The sequence below is a fragment of the Euprymna scolopes genome, chromosome 32 (assembly GCF_053919585.1).
Source record: "Euprymna scolopes isolate OS-2025 chromosome 32, ASM5391958v1, whole genome shotgun sequence".
Lineage (NCBI taxonomy): Eukaryota > Metazoa > Mollusca > Cephalopoda > Sepiida > Sepiolidae > Euprymna > Euprymna scolopes.
In genome coordinates this window covers 52,342,910-52,361,022 of record NC_136513.1, presented here as the reverse complement: position 1 = coordinate 52,361,022, position 18,113 = coordinate 52,342,910, and the positions used below count along the sequence as shown (strand labels likewise).

Genomic DNA, 18,113 nt, shown 5'->3' with positions numbered 1-18,113 from the left:
AGCAACATTTGGAACTTACGATTAAAACAAACATTAAAACCAAGGTATATTAACATTTCGGAATTATAGAGGAGGATTGTTTATTCATATTATTTCGAATTTTCGGACTAATGTTCTCATTCTGAGTGTCATTTTCACGTTTCTGTCCATGTAACCTAAAACCTTCTTCAGGTGTATTTTGTCAAACTCATTTGAAATTCCATTCAAATTCCCGAGTTTGACAGAAACATTCCTAAGTTCAACAAAATACACCTGAAGAAGGTCGAAGGTTACATCGACTGAAACGTTGTGAAAATGACACTCTAGATGAGAATAGTAGTCCAAAGAATCCAAATAATACGAATTACCAATCCTCATCTAAAAAATTCAGAAACGCAAGAATATATCTGGTGTGACATAATACTTAAATTGGATTATGCATTTAAATGAAAATTTAAATATTTAATTTTTAGGCCTCCAAAAAGTGTATGTTTTTTTGTTTTTATATTTTGTCACCCAGGCAAAATGAACATGGAAGAAAAAGAGAGAGAGAGAGAGAGAGAGAGAGAGAGAGAGAGAGAGGCTAAAGAGTTTAGAAGAAAGAGAGGTGAGAAAGACGTTTAGAAGAAAGAGAGGTGAGAAAGACGTTTAGAAGACAAGTTCGCAAGTTGGCAGGTGACCCGGTCAACGACACACTTTCCGACCCCTGCTAGTTGCTAAGCAACAAATAAAAAAGAGGGGTAAGAAATGTATAGAAGAGAGAGAGGGGAAAAGAGACAATTTTGGTACAAGACACACCCTGCCGAGGCGTCATGCCGAGCGGACGTGGAAAAATTTCCACTCCACCAAACGACAGAACGAACTGATGTCGACCCCTCCCTCCATCAACAATGACAGAAAAGAGATAATACCTGGAAGAACGAGCCGGCATCATCAAAATATAGAATGTTAACTCCACAAGCACAAAGGACACAGCACTCCAAAAACAACTGAAATATTGGATGAATACTACATAGGAATACCGCATGTTACAAACTGTAATCCGAAGCGAATAAAATGAAGGTTAAACTTCACACAGAAAAAAAAAAAAAAAAAAAAAAAAAACTAAGTTGTCTCTATGAATATGTCTCTCTCATATATTAAATCAAGGAGTTCATTTTGCCATTGTATTTGTTGATATTGATGTATTTTTTTGTATCATTATATTTCTCGTTGGCATTTCCTTTTTTTGGATATTAGAGTAAGAAACCCCTTCCCCATCATAATTTTTTTTTTTTTTATCTTATTTAACCTCATCCCTTCCCTATCATAGTTTATTTTTTTGTAATGAATTTAATTTTGAAAGTTACCATTGTGTGCCGTGTCTTTATTACTTTCATATGTTGTTCGTTCGTCTACTGTATATTTCCGGGTTTTGAAAGAGTCTCCCCATACTTTCTATTTCAGAATGTTCAGGTGTATTTCATGAATGTCTTTATTATTTTTTGTTTGCATTCATAATAAAGTTTGTAATACTGATTATTACAGTTTATCTCCAGTATCCTTATAGGAGTCCAACATTTTCCATTGTATGGACACCCGAATCAAAGGGAAACCCCATGATATCATAATACCATCTTTAGACAGAACAGATACTACCTTTGGATCTTAACCAAAAAGCCAAGAAGGTACATTTTAGTCTCACACATGGCCCAACATCGACATTTTTTTTTTTCTTACATCGCATCTTTGGTGATCGGGAGATCCTATTTATTAAAAAGAATAGGTGATAGCATACTACAAACATTAAATCAGCATATCTATAATTTATCTATATAGTAATTTAATGTTTGTAGTATGTCATCAGCTCGACCCAAAGGAGAAACTTCCTAGGGAATTCAATCAGTCAAATGTAAATATATCGACCGAGGAGAAATAATGATGTTACGTGGTGTGTTTTTTGTTTGTTTTTTTGTGTTTTTTTGTTGTGTTTTTTTTTTGTGTGTGTGTTTTTTTTTTTGAGTGGTTTGGTTTTGCATTGTTTTTTGTAGGGAGGTGTCGACGTTCTCCCATATACAACACTTAGTATTTCCAAATGGGCACTCATTTTCTACTAACCAGACTCAATGTCCCTTAATTACAGTGATTGAACAAGAACCTGTGTGTCAACATGACTATGTTGTATGATGATGATCTTAAACACCGCAATGCTAATAAAACCTGGGTGTTATCGTATTATGCATCAAGCAATCAGCACTAAATCAACTTCCCCTTCTCAAAAGAGAAAGTAATGCATGGGAGGATGCCCACCCTTCCCATCATAGACCAAAAGAAATACTTTGATGCGGCTACAAAGTGATCGACCTCAAGAACCTGCTGCAAAACTTATTAGAGAGTTGATTAATAATAATTTAATTCACATTTCATTGGTTTTCTGTTGATCCTCTGTCCCTTACGAAGTTGCCGTTGGATTTGGTATTCTGCATAGGAATAATGGCAGGTTGATCATGTACCCAAGTGTTGATCTCCACCAACACCTCAATCTAAAGTCTGTCATCTCTCCTAGAGTAATGAGGTCTTTAATACAGCTCATCAGCCAGAGGGAGAGCTAATTCGTGATGCAATCCTCCCTGCGTGAGTGTCACAAGCATATCAGATGACAGCTAAAGAGCTCAAAAAACATCAACAAAGACTTAGTTGAGCCGAAAGGGATCCACAGGGGTCGACCTTCAACAGTTGGAATCACATTGGTTAGCCATCTCATGTGACCTTGCTAAGAAGCAACATGCAGCACAGGCCTGCAGGATTCAGGAGGTTGTGCAAGCCAGGAAATAAGTTGGTTTAACCGAACTAGTATGAACACCATCATAACAACATCCATTCAATATTTAATATTTATCCCTATACCAAACAAAAAACTGAATATAAATTATAACAACATCCATTCAATATTTAATATTTATCCCTATACCAAACAAAAAACTGAATATAAATTATAACAACATCCATTCAATATTTATCCCTATACCAAACAAAAAACTGAATATAAATTATAACAACATCCATTCAATATTTAATATTTATCCCTATACCAAACAAAAAACTGAATATAAATTAAGTCTGTATACATTGAACCGAGGTTGAAACATTTAAAAAGTTAAATTTTCAAAAATAAAGAGCTAATATCCAAAATTCATTTATTCCTTATATTCCCTTCCTACGAGTTAAATAGTATAAATACTTGTAGCAATATTTCCTATTGTTTATAATAGACCATTTCAATCTCCTGTTTTATAGTTGGTTTTATTGCCTTTGACTGCTAATAAACAGATACCGTAAAAAATAAAAGCAATGTGTGGCGGTCAAGCAATAGACAGAAAAGATGAGAATCAGATAAAACATAGGAGAGACGGGTGATTTTGCGAGTTTATTTGTATGGCAATCGCTCAAGAAAAGGCATGAAGCCACTTGATGTACGGAGCTAACAAGAACGAAAGCTGGTTATTGCAACCTTAGTATTGAAGAAAACCAAGGCTTTAAGTAGAAAGAAAACAGTGAGCCAGAAGAGTTCCACAACGTTGCAGTTTTTTTTTTTTTTTTTTTAATTTTTTTTTTTTACACAGTGATCACCACTTATCAAGGCCTGGAAGCCACTCAGGGATAAGGGTTATTGCAAGTACATTACATTAGTGTGGAGATTTGATGAAGTGTTTAATTAAGGGGGCGGTTCATTAGGAATTTGTTAACATTGGACTTGAAGACATCCAGTTCTTGAAAAAGGAGCTACTGGAATAGGAAGCTGTATTACAACGAGGTATTAAAACAACACATTGATGAAGACCTCTAGATAATCGAGTCAAACGAGCTGGAACAAAGGAAGCAGGGAATAGATCAGACAACTTTGAGGAACATATGCCATAAGAAAGGAAAGACTAGCAATATCACAGGCTGCAGTGAAGCAGAAAGTGTGTGAGTCAATCAAATTAGATACGTTTCTGCAATTTATCAAAAACCTTCAAATGGGACACAGACTCAACCAGCTCAAATACGACAACTCCATACATGGTTTGATAGTAGATTTGTAAAGATAAAGAATAGCTTCGGATGTGAGAAAGCGTTTAGCGAGAACAGATTTTATGCTAATTGCAAATTACAACTAATTAGGACATGGATTAAATGGATTAGAAAAAACAATCTCAAAACCTAAGGAATATTTTAACATGTATTTTGTATGACCAAAAGATACATTAAAAAAAAAAAAAAGGAAACAAATCTTGATTAGCTCAGCTTTGGTGTAATATTAGATCGTGTTAGCGTGAACAGAAGTGACATAATTGAAAAACAGTAAAGTCATCGTACAGTATCACGTGGTGAGCAAAAAATAGCAATTGGATTCGTTGGTTTAAGAGGGGTCAGGGTAAATGCACATTTTGGAGGTTTAAAACTCCTCCCCCCCTCCTTAATTGGGGAAGCACAACAAAATGGTTTCAATCAGTCTTAATCAGCATATAAATCACAACCAGCAATGATGACTAGAGGTGACGTGGCGTAGTGGTTAATGACATCGAATGACAAGCAGAGTGTGCTAGGTTCAAATCCAGCTTGTTCTACAGAAAACTCTTCCATTTAGGGATGTTGGCAACCTTTATGTGGTTACTTCCTTAAGTATCTAATGTCTTTCTAGGAAGAATTCTAATTAGAAAGATATTGTGGAAACGAATGCCAACAATAATCATTTGGTTCATTTTAAATAAATGAATGAATGATGCTCAACAACAGAACGAGTGGCGCATTCTTTATGTCTATGCTGCTGTGGAGGAGGGATCACAGACTGAAGCTCAGAGCAGAAATAAACTTGCAACGTCTTTTCTGAGGTAAAGAGGAAATAGGGAGAAGTAGATTTTAAAGAGATTTTTGCAACATGTCACCTTAACATGTCACCCTAACATGTCACCTTAACATGTCAGGGCAGGAAATAGTGTGCTGAGCAGCTTTTGCCCAGATATGGCGACAGTACTATACATCTCGGGATGTACTTGGCTCTCGTACACGTAGAGGATTACATCAGGAGCGGTAGATCCAACTATTATTCCTTTTAATCTGTTTCTTAATCAGAAAAAGTATTTCCAGAAAAATGCTGAAGCGAAATAAAATATAAAGAACCTGTGCGTCACATGAAAAATCTAACGTTGATTTAACAAGGTAGCATAAATTAAAACAAGTGAAAGGTACAGATACGGAGCGATATCACACGAATAGGTGCATTACGTATTAAGGACCTTACCTGAGTAGCAATTAGATTAGCTCGTGTGAATTTATGATAGGAATTGCATCAAGTGCATGAGGATAACCCAGATCTGTAAAATAGCATTTTTTACATGGTTGAATGTAAAAAGATTGATGAGGCAAGAGCAACAGGTCAAGCGGTAGACAAAACAGTTGAACGCTATGACAAATGACGCCATGTTTTTCAGTGAGAGAAAACCAAGGTTTTCAGATTAGTTCTCTTCAGGAAGCAATGCTAATGAGACATGACCCCATAAAAAGAAACTTCATTTGTATTGCAACCACTAGATGAAATTGCGATGGCAAAGAGCAGCATCTGCGTTAAACAAGGACGATAAAAGACAGATGTATAAAGATCTGTTTTAGGTATTGAAAAGATGACATTGCGAATGAAATCAGTAGTGCAGCAGGTTTTTAGTCACAAACCATAAATGCACGATATTGCTAGTTCAATCATGAAAGTTGTAGGATGGCCGTGTTGGAATTATGTTCATTAAACGGAATTGTCATCAAGCACCAACAGAAATATTGAAAACTGATCGTTCTGCATAAAATAAAATAAAAATTTTAAAAAATTTTCTCAGATAAATCCTATAGAAAATAAACAAACAAAACTTATTTTACAATTTAGAGCGAGGATTAGTTTCACAGATAAATTTAATGCAAACATGAATGATCCCATTTCTAGGCCATTGGTTAACAGCTTTAAGAGCATATAATCCCAGTGGGAGTAGCTAAAAGTCCTCACCCTACCCCTCTCCCCTTTGTTAAGACTTTATATTCATGGATAGGATGAAAAAAGTTTTGGCTAGAAGTAAAGTTTACTTTTTATTTATTTATTTTTATTTATTTATTTTTTACATAGAAGTCACCAGTTATCAAGGCCCAGCGGTCACTCGAGGATAAGGGTCGATTAGTGTACAGTAGTCAATGGGATTATAGCATAGTAATCATAAGTAGGTGAAATTTTGTAAATTGGATTACTTAGGGGGACGGTTCATCAAGAACTTGTTTACGTTGGACTTGAAGACAAATCGTAGTCAGCTGGAAAGCAGGCAAATGGAAGAGAGTTCCACAGGCGTGCAGTTTCAAGAAAGAAGCTTTGTTCATGGAATTTAGATTTAGGTTTAGGCATAGATAAAGAGTGGGGGAAATTATTGATAGTGGTTTTTCATGAAAATCTGGCGAGGGGGGGGGGACCATAGATTGGAGCTCAGACGAGCACTTGCCATGAAAATAATGATAAAGCAGAGAAGGCTCGCAACGTCTTATCTGTGGGAAAGCGGTTGCAGGGAAGAGAAAAGGGCATCCACCACTAAGCTACAAAGTTTATTTTGAACTCTGCCCAGATGTGGCAACAGTACTCCATCATTGGATGTACTTGGCTTTTATATAGGTAGAGAATTGCATCAGGAGTGAGATATCTACTGGAGTGGTAGAAGGATCCCACCATTTTCATGGATCAATTTCGAGTATTATGGTTTATAAGTGCCCCTAAAAAAAAAAATTTTTTTAAAATGACAGCGAGTGTAATGTCATACATGGATTGTGGGGGGGGGGTCATCATAGTCCATAATTTATTGTAGTCTACATTGCACTGTAGAGAACCCACTTGATTTTTTATAAAATTATTTTTCATTTTATAAAATGACTTGAAGTTTAAAATGAAAAGTCAAGTACAATGGTCCAATTATACTCTAAACAGAAGCGTTCATTTTGAATGCGCCTCTGTCTTATCAAAGAACCTACTGTTGATTTTATAAGTCGAACCATTCTGCTTGTGGTGATAAAACTTCTTGAATACAATTATGTTGGTAGGCTGCATAAGTGTTAACTTTGACAAAAATTGGACCGTTTCTTTTAATGAAATTTCTTTGATCATCGATTGTTGATACTTAGAGGTATTCCGATACAAAACCTATCCAAAAACACTCCCAGGTACATAAGTTATATGTGTGGTAAATTTTAAAAAAATCGGCCCAGCCGTTTTGGAGCCTATAAGGAACGAACTTACAAAGTGCCTTTTATATATAAGTAGAGTAGATAGAGAAAAGATAAACTTCTTTCCAGTTGACGAAAAAAGCATCAAGAAACTTACGTGCATGGTTCGAACCTACAGACCACGTCATGGGGGGAAAAAAAACAAAAAAAAAACACTTCCTACAGTAGAATTTTCACGGCCCGTTGTTCTATCATTGTTGCTAAGCGACGACATGGAAAAAATATGGCTTTACCGACAATAGATAAATTAAAATAATGGTTTCGATTATCGGGGGTATTCTGAGACAAAACTTAACTAAGATCACTTCCAGACTTCTTCAGGCTTATACTAGAGTGGATTAAACGTGGAATATTCAGTGTAGCTTAATTGCCATATATATATATATATATATATATATATACATACCTTATAGTTTTCTGTAATTTTTGGATATGTTACTATTTGAGACAAGACAATGACGTAAGTACTATTTGTTTTACTTGAAATTCAGTAGTTTTTCGTTATTATAGTATAGAAGCACTATTCGTTATTATAGTATAGAAGCACTAAAGTCTATCGTTATGGGTTGAAAAGTACGTCAGCCATTTAATGTGTCTAAAAGCGAGATAAGTATGATCCCTGTATTCGCAATCTTCAAGGCGTTTACATCTAGGAAAAATACAATTTTCCATAAAAATTACTTAATTTTCTGCTCGAGGAATTTGTCATTTTTGGATATGTTACTGTTTTCAACATGGGAATTAAGTAAGTACTGTTGTTTTTACTGAATTCATATTAAAAAAAATTTTTTTTTTTTTTTTAAATCGATCTGTCGACTATACTATCTTAACAAGCATCAAATGTGACGTTAATTTGAAACACTGGTTGGTAATCGCGCACAAAAGGAGACCTTAACTTTCAAACATGCCGGGTGGTGGCGCCCGCGTCTGTCAATTGAGGTAGGGGAGCACAAAATGGGTACAAATTTTCAAATATATTGTTTTTTCACCCCTCTTATAAAAATATAATACACAAACTTTTTATCAATTAATTTTTCTTATCACACATATTTTCAAATAACTATGTTTAAGTTAATATTTAAAAAATATATTTACAGAAACATGAAAAAAATTGTGCCACATATTTTGGTACTAGTGCACTTTTTAATCTGTGCTGAAATAACATTTAGAAAGCCATTCTTTACATGAGGAGGGGAGGGTGTTTTGTAACCTTACCATTTCATAAAAAAAACTTTAAACTTGAAAGTACTATTAAAAAAAAAAAAAAAATAGCGGGGATCAATAAGTGCATTAGCACCCACTTTTTTTTTTTTTTTTTTTTTTTTTTTTTTTTGAGTTTTAGCTGTTTCAAAAAAGGTGAATGTGGGACAGAAAATAGTTTTCAAAGTTTTAAACATGTGAATATTTCACATGTTTAAAAAAAATAAAATAAATTCAAACAACATAATACGAATCCAACGAATCCAGTAGATGATATTGCTGAAAAATAAATGTTTCGCCAATATCATCTACTGGATTCGTACCCATTCTGTGCTTCCATATCTCAATTGACAGACGCAGGCGCCACCTCCCGGTGTGTTTGAAAGTAAGGATTTCCCTTTATGCGCGATTACCCACGGTAATTATCTAAGAGAGATAATTAACAAAAATTGACTTTTTAGTTGTCTTCGAAAATTGTGTTCATTAATAAAAATCGAAATATTGAATTTCAAGTAAAAATTAATAGTATCTACTTAATTGTCATGTCGCCATAATTAAAATATCCAAAATTTACGAAACACAATAAGGGAGAAAATTAAATATTAATGAAAACAGTTTTCGAAGACAATTAGTGAAAAATTGTATTTTAGTCATCTTTTAGGGTTTGTAATGCTTTTAGGGCACAACCTAATAAAATAAATAATTCCATACAAGCTTCTGAAATGACGAACACAACAACTTCATAAAATGTAACACAGAAAAGGTTTATTAAGGAGAATGTGATATGTTCTTTGTCAAAAGCTGGACTCCGGCTACCTGGTGCTATCGCGTAGTTATTCCCCGTGGAATCGTCGATACCGTTAGAAATCACCGAGGTAGATGGAGAGAGAGAGAGAAGAAAAGGGAGGTCCGTTCTGTTTGGTGTCTCTCTCAGTAAACACGAGTTGTTCTGTTCTTCTTCAAACCGGATACTGGCCGATTTCATTGGGGTATAGGAAGGATCAATGCGCCGTACCCCTGATTGATCAATATGTGGCCAAATAGCACAAGGGAGATGCAATGCATTGATTCGAGGAAGAAAAAAGTTCCATTTGTTTCTGCTACAATCTTCCCTTGATAAAACCCGTGTTTCAATCTAGCACCCTAAATGTATCTAGTTCGGCAACAACTAGTGGGGCATCCACAGGGAACTCATTCATATGTAAAATATTGATGTTGACATTCAAGCCGTAAATAGAGACGCTCTGATAGTATTGTAACTCTTGTTAAAACTGCAAAAGTATTTATCTAAGCTAACAAAGACGCCCGGTGTAGGCAGATCGTAAAGTACGCTTAAATATGATATTTTAATTCTTGCAGATTTTGTATATATTATTATAGAATTAATGTTCTATCAATTTTTATATATTATAAAGTTACAATTTCAAAAATAAAAAAATATCCATATGACTTTGAAAAAATGCAGTTGTGAGAGAAAGCAATATCATATATTGGAATGAAAGGTTAAGTAGAAGTAGATAAGATGGACAAAAACGGACAGAATAATAAAAAAAAAAAAATTAGCCTTTGCGTCCAGTTTTTTTGTTTTTTTTATTAAGCGTGGGGGGACGTTTATTTGATTGGAGTGAAAGACGAAGAAAGGATGACAACAGCCTATTTATTCATATTATTTGTGCTAGTGGAACCTGTGGAAATTCCACAGGGAACTAATTCATATGTAAAATATTGATGTTGGCATTTTGTAGATGTTCAGTGTAAATGGACACGCTAGCTTTTTTGTTAAACTGCAAACCGGGTCGTAAAGTATAAATATATTTTAATTCTCGCAGATTTCGTATATATTATTATAGAGTTAGTGTTCTATCGATTGTTATATATTACTAGCATGGGTGCCCGGCGTTGCCCGGGTGTTTGGACGTGTATGCTGAGCAAAAAAAGGGTCAATTTTTTAAACTTTGACCCCCCCCCTATTATGACCCCTTAAAATTTATTGTTTTGGGCTCAAATAAAGTTATTAAGTTAGATCCGTGTCCAAGGAACCTTTATCTAAAATTTCAAGTGTTTAGACCCAAAATTGTCGGAGGAGTTTGGTAGAGCTCTCAAAGGGTTAAATCGTTGAACTTTGACCCCTTAACAGCCAAATTTCTGGCCGAAAACCGATCACAGATTTTCCCATTTTGTATATCAAATTTCGAGTCTGTATACTTAAAATTGTCAGAGTTATTACGTAGGTAAATGTGTACACACACACAGACACGGTCACTTTCATAGATAAAGTTGCGATTAAAAAAAAAAAAAAAAAAATTCATTAGCGGGAATCAAAACCGAATTAAAAACTTATGAAAAACAAAATATATATATATTTCACTTGAGTTCCTTCAGCCATAATCGAAACAGAAACCAAAACTTGAATTCTTGATAAAATTATTTAAAAAGAAGAAAGATTACTGAAGCGCCATCAATTATAATCAAAACAAACCAAAACTTATGAGTAAAATTTTACTTTAAGGCCCGTCTCACGTTCGTATAGAAAAATATTTTTGTAGATTTCCATGTGCTTCAAAAGAATATGATAACCGTTTGCGTCGCAAATTTACTGTTTGCATGGTATTAACCCCTGACCCCTGGGACTATTTTCGCCATTTCACTGCCTTCGTTTAGTTATGTACAAGTGGTTTCTTACTGAAAAGTAGGTTCGCGTAGTCACGTGACATTTCACAAGGCGCATAAATACATGGCGGACATTTTAAGTTACAAGAAATACTTTTCATAAAAAAAAAAAAAAAAAAAGTAGTTTTCACCTCATTTAATAGTAAAAATAATGATGTCAGTCATGAGCGGTTTGCAAAAACATACTTTTGTTTTTCGTTTTATTGGGGGGGGGAGTATCCAATTATAGAACTTGTATAGCTTAACAGGTGCTTCTGCAGTTTAATTAGTTTTTCCACAAGTCACGCGCCGACATTTATCGAACAGAGTACTGTTTATCATTTCACACAAATTCTGTTTACATTGGGGGGGGGCGGTTTTGTGGTGTGAGAAATTTGTCTCGCATCTCAATTTCCTCCCTGCAGAAGCAAATAAATTCCACAAATACAAAAGCCATACCTTTCAAACTCAAAATTTATTCACACGTAACATCAGTGAAAGTCCTTTGCAAAACGGTGGCATGATTTGCTTCCATACGCATGGAGCCTTTAGTTCGAATTCCTATTGTCGGAATATAGTTCATAAGGATCCATGGATGTTCATGGTAAACTCTGTGGGAATGATGGCGACTATAATTAGGCATAATGTGAGCCCCTTGGGACTCAAGATGGAATGAGATAAGATCCAGTATTTGGAAAATAAACATGCAGAACAGTTCTTGAATGTCATCCTCAATTAGGATAAATACAACAATAAGTTGTCTCTGCTTGTAGAGATGTGGCCTTCGTTCACCAACTGTTTGGTGTTCATGAAGGAATTGTCTTGGCTCCCACGAGAGAGAGCCGCTGTGTTGAGTCTATCCCGATACCGAATTTCTGTTAGACTACAAATTAAAAGCATTATACAAAAAGGGGGCGCCAAGCAATTTACTTGACTCGTTCAAAATTAGTCAATCACAGACCGGCTACTAGAACTGTGTGGCCGGCCTAAACAAGAAAGATGGTGGGTTGTATATGGAATTTCTCGCAGTGGCGGCTGCAGCCGTTACATGTGGAAAAACAGTTAATTAAACTGCAGAAGCACCCGTTAAGCTATACAAGCTCTATAATTATTAAATAAAACGAAAAACATAAATGTTCTCGTAAATCGCTCATGAAAATTGAATTTTTATATCAATTAAAAAGCATTAAAAACTACGTAAAAAAAAAAAAAAAAAAAAAATTAACCACATTTTTTTTAAACTTCGTTATTTATAGGCACCTTCAAAAGTCACCACAGAATTAACCCCCCTATATGTAAAACGATGTAACTATTACAAATTAATATTATCAATATAACTTTTCTACCATTTAAAATAAGGGCAAAATTTTTTTTTTTTTTTTTTTTTTTAAATTACATTTTCACCCCAAACAAGGCAAATTGCCACTTTGGTGTAGGGGGCTACTATCAGGGGCAACAACTACTGGGGTACTATGTAGGGATTTGGGCAGCAAGGTGTCGGTTCACGTTACACTTGAACTTCTGCACGTCAGTACTGTTGGGGAAGCAGGGATCTGGAATGGAATTCCAGAGTCTAGCGGTTAGTAATAATTTATTAAAAAAAAATAAAAAAATAAATAAAAAAATTTATCGTACGAAAATAATGAAATTACGAGACCAAAATCGTGTTTACATAATTGACGCTTTAAAATAACGTTCCCATGTAGTAAGCATTTCGAACGTGAAAACATACCCGTGTTTAATAAATCTAGCAAAATCAACTAATGGTCAGATTTTCGTGAAATTTTCGATACTTATCCATTTTAGAATGAAATTACATATAAATGCAGTTTCCGTAAAATATACGAGGGGAACTTTTTTTTAGTGTGCCCCCCCCCAAAAAAAACCATAAGAGTTCAAATAAGTAAAACATTTTTTTTTTAAATTAAATACACGTATTGAACTAAAATTTTACTTGAAGTTGCAATTAAAAAAAATTTAATGTTTTTTTTTTTAATAGCGTTTTTTCGAATTAATATATACTATAATCAGTTGAATTGCCAAGAAAAAGAAACTTTGTAAACATTAATTTTTAAAAGATTAAAACAATTAAAATTCCATTATTTCAAAACATTCCGTTACAACAGATTTTTAATTGTTTAATTTTTTTTATTAAGTTTTGATATAAACATGGCTCTTGTCAGCTATTTTATCGACAGATTAAAACCAATTTGAAAATATTATTGCACATATCAGCATTTTGTAGCCCCCCCCCCCTCATATTTTGTTTGTCTCTTTTTACTGAACAAAATATGGAACCCCGTAGGTAACCAAATGAACATTCAGTAAAACCGTATTCCATATTTAATATACAAATGTTTATAATATTATTAATCATTAAACTGTGTAAATCTTAAAACCTAACAAAATTATAACAAAGATTAATTATTAATTGCAGTTTGAAGAAGATAAACAAAGGTTTTAAAAAATCATTAAGTCGCTTCTACTTTTCCATAGTTCGTATAGTTAACACAAGTCTAACGTCACGAAATCATGCTTTCTTTTTTTCACATTGTTTTGGAGGTACCTAGATTCGTAATGTCCACTAAAGATTACTCCGCAATGTGACTAGTCACTTTATTACGCTCGTGTGCGCGCAAACTTATGTAAGAAAACACTACCGTGTAGCGTAAACGAAAATGGCGGAAAATAGTCCCAGGGTTCAGGGGGTTCATACCACGCAAACGGTAAATTTGCGACGAAAACAGTTATATTCTTTTTAAGCACACCGAAATCTACACACAAAAAAAAAAAGTTTTATACAAATGTGAGACGGGTCTTAGAGTAAAATAATACCAACATGAAGAATTCTTGATAAACCAGGTTTAAAAATAAAAAAAATAAAATACATGACAAGAAATGAAAGTACATAATAAACGACCCGGATGTACGCGTGACACAGAAAATAACACACGCTATCGTATTAATATACAGATAAAAGTCAAAGAAAAGTTGTTTTTTTATTAAATATTCGACTAAACCCAAGGGAGACAACTCTAAATTCATGTCATTGACTTTTGATGTGAACTTTTTTTGTCCAACAACCGGTTCTGTGACCCATTCTTTTTTTTTTTTTTTTTTTTGCATATCTTGTCATTGTAACATGAATTTGAATGAATGAAACGTATGTGTGTGTGTATTTAAAGGAGTGACAATACAAACACTACGTATTATCGCAACGTGGACTTTCCTTCTTTTTTATTTATTTATTTATTTTATTTATTTATTTTATTTATTTATTTTTTTGAGGGGGGGGGGAGTAAGAAAATATAATTGTGGCAGTTTTGACCATCCATAAAAGAAAAATGGGTCAATTATGCTTTGGTGATTGTGGCTTTTTCAACAAGAATGTGGAAATAATAAAAAAAATAAAATAATAAATAGATTTCGGACAATTATAATGTTCTATTAAATTTTTCGGTTCTTCTACACTATGGGAACGAAATTTCGGAAATCATAAAACTGAATTTCACATGAAAACAACCGTGTCTACGTATTCCTTGTATTTTTAAGATGATTATATCCAAACATTACGAAAATCGATAAAATAGAAAATTACTTATTAAAGAAAATAGAATTTGAAGAAAACAATCGTATTTGCTTATGGAAGATACAGGAGAGTTTAAAAAGGGAAGTAATTTTCCGTTTCGATTTTAACAGGATGGTCGCAATTCTTCACCTAACACGAGTAAAATTGTTTTTCTAATAAATCAGTAATATTTAAGCAATTTCGATTGCATAATTTGGAAGCTAACATAATTTATTAGAATTGATAAAAAAAAAAAAATAGAAACTATTGTTTTTTTTTTTTTTTACTGAAAATTGCATTTATCAATTGCAAAATTTCTAATAGTGGGTAGAAGTGACAATTTTTCTTTTTACACCACAAAAATAGCTTAATAGGGAGAGTTTTGCGGATTGGCTGAAAAGTGGGGTATCAATTTAATAGAACGTTATAATTTTAAAGTGATCCATGTTAAAAATCATTAAGTAAACTTTTTAAAAATACCTGCTAATACGAAAGTTAAGTCTTAACAATAATCCGCAGAAAAAAAAACAAGAAAACGTGAAAAAGAATTAATTTTACGACGAGGTGAGGGAGCTCGTTTAGGTCCGCTTGACTTTGTATCTAACTTTGCCCTAGACTATAAAATAGCGGCCCTTGTTATGTCCCACCTCCTCTTATACACACACATCAAAATTATTGGAAAGAGGGGGGGGGGGCAGAAATTTTGGTAGATAATTCGGAACTTGTTAAAATAGAGTCGACAAAAAATAAAATAAAAATTAATATTACGTACTTACTTGTCATGCCAAAAATAGTAATATATCCAAAAATTACGAAAATTCATAGAGTAGAAAGTTACTTACAGTTAGAATTTTTACGGAAAATTGGGTAAAATTGCATTTTTCTTAGACATTAAGTAGACAGTAAGAATCTACACGCAGAGGACATAACTCGGAACGATTATTTTAGAAGATTACTTATGACTAATGTTTGTTGGGTCAATGTGCAGTGTGCACTACTGGTTATCCAACCTGTTTATTCCGAAAGCCGTTCTTAACATGGGGAGGTGGAGGGGTATTCCGAAAGGCATTTTATTTTCAACCTCCCCATATTAAGAATGGCTTCCCGAATAAACAGGTTGACAACCAGTGCAGTTAACCGTTTGTTGTCCATATAGCGATGGATGGATGGGGCTCGTCGATGGATGGACTTAAAAAAAAAAAACAACAACACACAAACAAACAAACAAACAAACAAAACCAGTTGTTCTATTTAATGAATTTCGTAATTTTTGGATATGTTAATATTTTCGGCATGACAATTATGTGATTTTTTTTTTTTTGCTTAAAATGATATTTAAAAAAAAAAAAATGGATTTGTCAACTAACAAGAACGATAATTTTGTAGTTTACGGACCGTGCTATTTGTTGGTTTCCAGTTTTCAAGTTAAATTCAATTTTTGCGGTATCTGGTTTATTAAATTGTTAGATGAAAAGTACAGAATAGTTAACAAAGCCCATTCCCCATGCTAAAAATCGATTTCCGAAAAAGTGGTCAAAAAGGCAAGTTAAGTTACTCTTCGCTTTACCTGGGTAAGTCTATTTTGTTTTAACTTATTTTAAAGTGCTTATTTACTTTGAAACAAAAAAAATAGTGTAGAATCTTAAATCAAAACAAGAACAACAGCTGACATTAGATAGTTGTCTGGCGAGTCTCCATAATTGCACAAAAATCGAAAGTTAAAAATACTGGTAGAACCCCCCCCCCCCATCTAATCAATGTCACTAATCGTGACAAAATGTAACGTTCTGCCAATATTTTGTTTAATTTTAGATTTTGGGGATATTATCGCGACTCCATATGACCATCTAGTTATCAGTCATTTTTGTTTTTGTTCTAACTTTAGATTAGATACTACTTTTGTTTCAAAGTAAACGCTTTAAAATAAGTTAAAACACAAAAGTTATCTACATAAGTAGAAGAGTAGCTTACGTTGCCTTTAGTTTGATTCATACATTTTTTTTTTTCGTTTTGTTGTCTTAACTGCAAAAATGCCCATCTTTTTTTGGGGGGGAGGGTTGTTTTTTTTTGCTATAGATAAAAAAAAAAAAAAAAAGACATGGCCGCAAGCGATTAAATTACTGAATTAAATTGAGATTTAACATTTTTAAAACGTACATTAGAATTTTATTTCAGGATTGAAAATAAACCCATAAAAAAAATTTACCAACAATTTAATTCGCGCAAAAACAAAAAAACATGAGAAAACACGAGCGAGATAAGGAGTTATTTTAACGGCCTCTATACTCCGATTGAACGACAACAAAGTCAGAATTTCTGGCTTTCTAAGCAGAGTACATTTTAAGACAAACAGTTACTAAAAACTACATTAACATCGAAACTTAACACTAAGTTAAGTTTACTAATAGTTTATACTTAACATAAAAGACATTTTTAAAATCTGTTAATTTAAAATCAATTTAAAACTGAAGTTTTTAGTTTATAAAGCAAAATAAAAAGTTACAAGAAATTAAAAAAACAGTGACGCTTTTTAAGTATTGTTTTAATAATAAAAAAGAAAGGTTGGTACTCGCGTGCACTTATTGATCCGTGCTGAAATAATGACATTATTTTAAAAGCCATTCTTAACATGGGAAGGAGAGGGTGTTTTGTACCTATTATGTACTTTAACCTTACAATTGAATAAAAAACAAAACAAAAAACATCATAAAACTTTAATTAAACTTAGAAATACGATTTAAAAAAGATAGCGCGGATCAGTAAGTGCACTACTGTGAGCAGCACAGAGCACCGAAAAGTTTTATAAAAGTAAATATACAATAAATTAAAATTCTGCCTTGTTATTAGAACAGTAATATACATTATTTTTTATATTTATATATATTATATTATAATAATAATAATAATAAACGATATTTAATAACTAATCAAACGTGTTATTGCTGTAAATTGAATAAAACGCCGAAATGGACACTGGTGGGATTATTGAGAACTTTTAAAAATCAGTTTCAAAAAGTTTTTTTTTTTTTTTTTTTTTTTTTTCAGATTAATGTTTTTCTTACCCGACAAGAATGGCAAGAGGGATTACTGTTCTGTGGTAAATCCTGAGTTTCAGTCGGGAATTTAAGTTTTCGTTTATAAAGTCGAATTTGCTAACATCTGTCATGCTGGTCGTTGTTAGTTGTAAAAATTTTCTTACGACTGTTGTTGTTGTTGTCGTCGCAGTGAGAGGAGCCCAACAAGTGCTCGCACCCCTCCTCTCCCACACCGCGAAAAGCTTTTTCCTTTATTTATTTATTTATTTATCTTTCTTTTTAAATTATTTATTTATCTTTATTTTTTTCTCTCTATTGTAAATCTTCCATTTCTAAATAAAAGCATAACATTAGAGTTAAAGTTCAATTTTTAATTCAGAAATAAAATTACGTGGCTAAGTAAAATGGTCAATAAC

General features: G+C 33.3%; 1 protein-coding gene across 1 annotated transcript in view; it reads right to left on the bottom strand.

Annotated features, from left to right (window-relative positions):
* The window catches only part of LOC145256355 (uncharacterized), a 218,071-nt gene extending 200,183 nt beyond the window's left edge, over window positions 1–17,888 (bottom strand). Inside the window, exon 1 of the mRNA XM_080115174.1 lies at window positions 17,725–17,888. The gene's annotated coding sequence lies outside the window, so the exon portion shown is untranslated. The remainder of the gene's footprint in view (window positions 1–17,724) is intronic.
* Window positions 17,889–18,113: the final 225 nt, after the last annotated feature.